Raw genomic sequence first — 7,500 nt, forward strand, 5'->3', positions numbered from 1 at the left:
GGCCAGCTTGAAATGTTAGCAGTTAGGATTGCCCTGCCAGATAAATCCATTCAAGCGCTGATCGATACAGGGGCCAGTGTTTTACTGATTGAAAAATGATTTTCTTCAAACGCACTACATTCAACGGCATCCATCATTCTTGACACGCCAGGAGGATATAAACTACACATAATCCATACAACAATCATCAACTTTAAGGTGGGGTCTGAGAAAATTACAAATTATTTTTTTGTCTTGCCAACCTTGGGAATTCCAGAAACTGAGGCTATTTCAGGAATTGATTTTATCTTTAATAATCAAATGTGCATTTTTTGGGGGAAAATTTACAATAAGAGTAAAAGCAGGAGGGTATATGATGCTGATAGAAAGTCTTGAGGGGGTAAGTACGTGCGTGAGCTCGCAGAGACACATAAGTAAAGTAACAGCTGTACTTGAGAGAGAAGTGTTGTCTCCCCAGACACTTACGAGCATATCAGTGACCACGTGTCGCCCTCTTGCGGAAGGAACCAAGGTCATTGATAAGCCCCATGATAATTGGGCCCATATGATATTAGAGGGCTTGACGGAAATAAAAGAGAACAGAGCTGATAACGATACATGATTTATCAAATAAATGAGTTGTGTTAGGAAGTGATTCTGTGTGTGAATTACAGTTATGTGAAATTGCTTACATTGAGATGCTGGGAGCAACAACTCCAGCCTGCACAGACGAATGTACTCAGAGTTTGATTATGCAAGCACAAATTTTTTCCCATAAGAATATCAACATGTAGTCAGTGACATTGTCAATAATTATTCTGGTGTAATTGCAATTGGAGATGAACCACCTGGGAGGATATATCGATTTCTCTTTAGCATTGAAACTGGGCAGGAGGATTCGATCAGGTCAAGGCCTTATAAGGTATCCATTCATTTCCAGGGAGAGATAGGAAGAGAAATTGATAAATTAAGGGAACAAGGGATAATCATGGAGAGTGAATCCCCCTGAGGTTTTCCAATTGTAGCTGTTAGGAAAAAGGATGGCTTGGTAAGATTGTGTTTTGATTATAGGAAGTTGAATGTAGTCACTAAGGATAATGCATCTCTATTCTCTCGATCGAAAAATTATTTGTGAAAGTACGGGATAGTGAATATTTTACAACTGTTGATTTAAAATCTGGATACTATCAAATACCCACTCAGGAAGACAGTAAATGTAAAACAGCATTTATAACTAACAATCAACTATTTCAGTTTAATTTTCTTCCTTTTGGTATTAAAAAAGCTCCAAGTCATTTCTCTAGAGTATTGATGGTTGTTTTTTCTCCCTCAATTGGCCATAAAGTTCTTGTTTATTTAGACAATATCATAATTATAGGGAAAACAGCCAAGAATATAACAATAATATCTAAACAGTTTTAGAAGCATTATGACGTAATGTTATGAAAACAAATTTGTCAAAGTGTAAATTTTTCTGTAAACAGGTCTAAGTTTTAGGTCATATAACCCCAGAATGTATCCAACCCTGCTGCAGTAAAGTAGCGGCTGTTAGAGATTTCCCCAGGCCACGTAATTCTAAGGAAGTAGCTGGATTCTTACGGCTCACTGGGTATTACCGTAAATTCATAAGAGGTTTTGGAGAGATAGTGAGACCCTTAGATGCTTTATAGAAACAAAAAGTAATAAATTGGGGAAGGGAAGAAGGAAAGGCCTTTAACCATTTGAAAGGTGCCTTAACTAGCAATGATTTAATCGCATATCCTAGATTTCATCACCCATTTTTAGTGACAACAGATGAGAGTAACTTAGCTATTGGTGGCGTAGTTTCTCAACGAGTGGATAAAGGAAGAGGGCGACCCATTAGTTTAGCTTCCCAGGCATTAAAAGGGGGTGAAAGGAATTATAGCACATTCGATCGAGAGGCTTTGGCTATTTTTGGGGTTCTAGAGAAGCGTCAGTTCTTTTTATTAGGTCAGTCGATTGAGTATCAAAGTGATCATCACCCCTAATGTAATGTGTATCATGAAAATTATTTGACCTCTCGACAAGCGACATAGATTGAGAGATTATTAGAGTTTCATATAAAGGGTTTTCACCACATAGAAGGTAAATCTAACAAGGTAGCTGACGCTCTCTCTAGAGGTACCGTAATAGGAGTAGCAACTAGGGCACAAAAGAGGAATGAAGAACATAACCAAAATATTGAAGACTCCCATCAACATAAAGAAAATAGAGAACGGGGTATGAATTCTCCCGCGGAATAAACAGAACACGGTAGTGGAGAGAGAGAGAGAGAGGGAGAGAGAGAGAGAGAGAGAGAGAGAGAGAGAGAGAGAGAGAGAGAGAGAGAGAGAGAGGGAGAATATATGTGGGTGGCTGAGGACATGACCAGGGGTATCCAAAATGAATGCCCTGAATGTGCAGGTTTAATTGACTTGGGAGGCTGGGACATGAAGGAAGTCCGAGAGGGACAGAAAAAAGTAATGGATGGAAAGAGTGCAAGCAGGGATTAAAGGGAAATCAGAGAGTTATCCGTCATTTCTGAATGTGCCTTATATTGGGCTAATGAAAAGAGGGGAGGGGAGTTTTATACACGGGTAGTTCTTCCTCCGTCTTTAATTAATCGAGCCATCCACATTGTACATGCAAGTCCGTATGCAGGGCATTTAGGGATTGATAGAACATTAAGGTGAGCATGTGAATCCTTCTTTTGGTTAGGAATGAAAAGATCTATAGAGAATTACATAAAAGGTTGTCATACATGTAACTTTTTTTCAAGAACATAAGAACACTGTACCAAAAGCCAGAAAATGGCCTGTGATTCCTATTACATAGTATAGAGTGCATATGGATGTAGTAGGACCATTTCCTAATGGGTTAACAATACACACACACACATATATATATATATATATATATATATATATATATATATATATATATATATATATATATATATATATATATATATATATATATATATATATATATATATATATATATATATATATATATATATATATATATATATATATATATATATATATATATATATATATATATATATATATATATGTATATATGTGGTTGCATTTACTCGTTACACTCATACTTACGCAATGTTAGATACATTGGCAAATTCATTAGCCCAGGCGCTGTGCTCTTTCATTACTAGGTTTGTTTGCCCAAAACTTTTAATAAGTGATAAGGATCTCAAGTTTGTAAATAAGGTGGTGAAATCGGTCATGGACAAAATGAAAATTGAAAACTTTTCAGTGACTGCATACAGGCCTTCAGCAAATGGATTACTGGAATCGTATAATAAGAAAGTAATGCGAATTTTAGGTTACTTAGTGGCTGATGACCCCCTTCATTGACACACCATGCTTCCTACAGCTGAGTAAGCTTTGAACATTGCATACAATGCTTCGCTCAGGGACATGCCTTTCTTATTAGTGTATGGCAGGATCCTGTACTCATTAATTCGCAACAATTGCCAAATTATTCAACTGAGCAATACCGTGTATAATTATTAAATCTATTGATGAAAGTAATAAACACCACTGAAAGTTTTTTGGAAAGAGCTAATGAAAAACACAGCTCAAAGTATGATGGGGGGGGGGGGTGTCAAAACCGCACCGGTAAAGGTATTTGTGGGCGATCGTGTGTATTTGAAATGATTGCAACCTAAGAAACACAAACTAAAACCAGTGTATTTGCGTCCAAACTGAGTAAAGGTGGTTAAATCTAACGCAGTTGGGATAAAAAGCATTATTAATGGCGAAGTGTCTGATCATTATCAGGCATACAAACATGTGGTGCATGAAGCGATAGTTTTTAAGTGTTCCTCCTTACACCCTGCATACGTAACATTCCTCAAGTAGATGAGTAGAATTTTTTTTTTCCCTTTCTTGTTGTTGTTCTTTGAACAGACCTCGTTTCTTCTTTTGACGTATTTTTTAAATAAACTTGTTGATAATAAGGGGTTCTTATGTTGATGCTTAATGTATACGTAAAATGTTGTGGTAATTTTACTGAGTGTGGCCATACTTATACCATTGCTGAGTGAACCTAAAAAACAATCAGAGTTTAAATAGGGCAAATGAGATCCGTCAGGCGGATGCTGTATTATTCATGTATTTATATGATTCCTGGTTGCTGTGGCCAGTGCGGTTCCCGAATAGCAAGTGGCAGCGGAATTGAAAGTTCATCCTTGAGGATAGGCAGAGTTAGAGAATGTGTAGATGGGAATACCTTATACTTAATGCTATAAGAGAAGGGTGAGAAAATTAATGATTTTCTCGGGAAGACGGGCTAGTGGCCACAGGTTGAAAGGGTTAAGTGCGTCTTGTAGTGACTTGAATAAGTGGTGAAACGGTGGTGGTGAGTTGTGTTGCGAAATTTTTGCTGTAATCCCGGACAAGTAAAATTGAGGGATGAAGGAATATATATTCCTATCCCTATCCCGCCCAAGAAGCCTGTATTGCCCACAACCATTAGGAGGTTATTCATGAGGTTGTGTAATATTGATATTATGAGTTTTTCTTTTTTTTTTTTACTTTGGGTATTCTGTATTTTTGTTGCAGACGTCTTAAGAAGAAATTATTGGAATTTTTTGTATTATAGCGTGTAAATTTTTGTTTTTCATGCAATATTTAATTTATATTTTTTTTCGTGGAAGAGGAGTTTTTTGGGGAGGGTGATTTATATATATATATATATATATATATATATATATATATATATATATATATATATATATATATATATATATATATATATATACAGTATATATGTATGCATATGTTTTTTTGTTCCATAACTGCTTAGTACATGCAATGCCTATTCCAGGTCGGAGTGTCCTCCACTTATCATAGACTAGTGAGAGCGAGTGTGAACCTTCTCACGGAGAGAGGAGCTTGGGGATCGAGTAATTTCGTAATTCATCTATATAGGTGTGTTTTGTACGTCAAGGTAAATGAACTCAATATTCATGAGTATTTCACAAAAACCTATATCTCAGCATGTTATTTTACAAGACTGCATTTTGTCAGCGAAGGGAGTATAGTTGCCTTTGGGCTCTCAAGTTGACAAGTCCCTCACCTGAGAGGGTAGTTGCGTACGGTGTACCAATGAACAAACTTTTTGTAATAAATAAAGAAAACCCATATTCCGAAGTCTCATTACCTATCTACATGGGTCATATTGGTGTTAGGTGTACAAATTCGTCTGTTTGTGTATGCTGTAAGTGAAGTTGTTTTTTGAGCCAGTGAAATAAGTTAAAGATGCCGAGATACACAAAGACTAACATAGAAGACGCTGCTGCTGCAGGAGATGAAAACGAAGGAGCAGTGAGATATAGCGTTCCTGATGAAGATTATTGACAGGAAATTAAAACGCAAGAATTGGAAAATAAGTTAGATAACATACAACAGTTAATAAACAGATTCTTAGTGGAATGAGAACAGGAGCGGCGTGCAACTACAGCATATTCTACGTACATGGACGAAGTCCAAACGCACACAATTGAAAGTACACATGCACAGCCGAGTGATGATACGGAAATCGTAGTTCGAAAGTTGCCAGAACTCCAGGCAAGTGTTAGGCCTTTTGATGATCAACGGCCTAACGAAGGGTTTCGGTCGATGGAAGTGTTTTAGAGAGACTTTGAAGTAGCCACATATGGGTGGTCGGAAAGAGAAAAAGCTATTCAAGTAATTAGATTGCTGAAAGATGCTCCGGCAATGGAGGTAATATGTTGGCTACAAGACAGTTTAAGAAGTTATACTGAAATAAAACGACATTTAATTGAGAAATATGTCTTGCTTAATATGAGAAAAGGGAGACATGAAAGAAAATTACAAACCCAAAATACGGGAAGGTGAATCCGTTCCTAGTTTTATAGCTCTCATTTTTCGGGATTGCGATTCGTTTGCTACCCGAAGTGCCAATCTCCCAGAAGGTGATAAAAAAGCAATTGCCTGCAAACATATCCGCAGCTTAGTAAACCCGTCTTTATGTGGTTATTTGTTCGATGACAATCGCCCATTAGCAGACGTAGTGAGTGCGATACAAAACATTTTAGACAATTTGCCAGAATAAAAAATTACTGGGAATAGCTGGCCTGATTCCAAGAAGTTGGTAGCCATGAGAGGCACTCGACCCCCGAAGAGAGGTAAGGGGGAACACAGTTAGTAAATTAGATGTTGGCTGTGTTGGGGAGAGGGTCACTGATGAGTGGGGTGCCCCACTAAAGGATCCCCTGCTGTTACACTTGTCAGGCCTAGGTTTATCTATCTCGAGACTGCTCAGGAAAAAACACCCATGGCGGGCAGTCTGTGGCACACACACCCCTCCCCCCGCCCAACATCCAAGGAAAAGGAAACAGAGGAAGGGGGAGTCGAGGGAGTTCAAGGACCCCAACCCCCATTACATCACAAGCAGTAGCCCAGGAATCAGTGACGACAGACGTGACAGAGAAGGCACTGGGACCTCCATCGGTACCTCCGACCTCACCCACGCAACACTAGGGAGCAGCGGCATTGCAGCTGAGGTCATTGGCCCTTGCCCCTTTTCTCATAATGATTGCCCTGCCAGATAAATCTATTCGAGCGCTGATTGACACAGGAGCCAGCGTTTCACTGATTGAAAAAAAGATTCTCTTCAAGCCCACTACAGTCAGCGGCACCCATCGTTCTTGACACGCCAGGAGGAAATAAACTACACATAAACGATACAACAATCATCAACTTTAAGGTGAGGTCTGTGAAGTTTACACATGATTTTTTTGTCTTGCCCACCTTCAGTATTCTGGGAGTCGAGGCTATTTCAGGTATTGATTTTATCTCTAATAATCAAATACGCATTTTCGGGGGAATAGATACAATAACAGTAAAAACAGGAGGGTATATTTTGCCGATAGAAAGTCATGGTGGGTAAGTACGTGTGTGAGCTCGGAAAGACATGTAAGTAAAGTAACAGCTGTAATTGAGAGAGGAGAAGTGTTGTCTCCTCAGTCACTTACGAGCATATCAGTGACCCCGTGTCGCCCTTTGCGGAAGGAGCCAAGGTCGTTGTTAAATATCTTAGCTCGTCAACACTTCGTTTTTCTTCCTTTTCCAGCTCATTTAGCAAGATCTCGGGACCCATTCTGTTATGCTTAATATCCATGAATTATCTGCCGTTCTTATTTATATATCATGATCATGACCATTACTTTTTCTTACATGTTGTTAGAATTTCCCTTATTTCAGTTTCCTCTTATATCTATGTTTCTCTTTTTATGTCGCTTAGTGTTAATCCTATCATTATTCTTTCCATAACTCTTTGGGTTGTAACTAGCTTATTTTCTAGCAATTTAGTAGGGGCTTACGTTTCTAATGTATAAGTTAATACTGGTAGGACCATTTATTAGATACGTTTCATTTTAATAAAAAAAAGTGGCATTTTACTCTCCGTAATTTCATTTTGCTCGCCAGAAGCTGTCCATCACATGCTTATTCAACATTTAAATTTGGACTC

The sequence above is a fragment of the Palaemon carinicauda genome, chromosome 2 (genome assembly GCF_036898095.1).
Source record: "Palaemon carinicauda isolate YSFRI2023 chromosome 2, ASM3689809v2, whole genome shotgun sequence".
NCBI classification, from domain to species: Eukaryota; Metazoa; Arthropoda; class Malacostraca; order Decapoda; family Palaemonidae; genus Palaemon; species Palaemon carinicauda.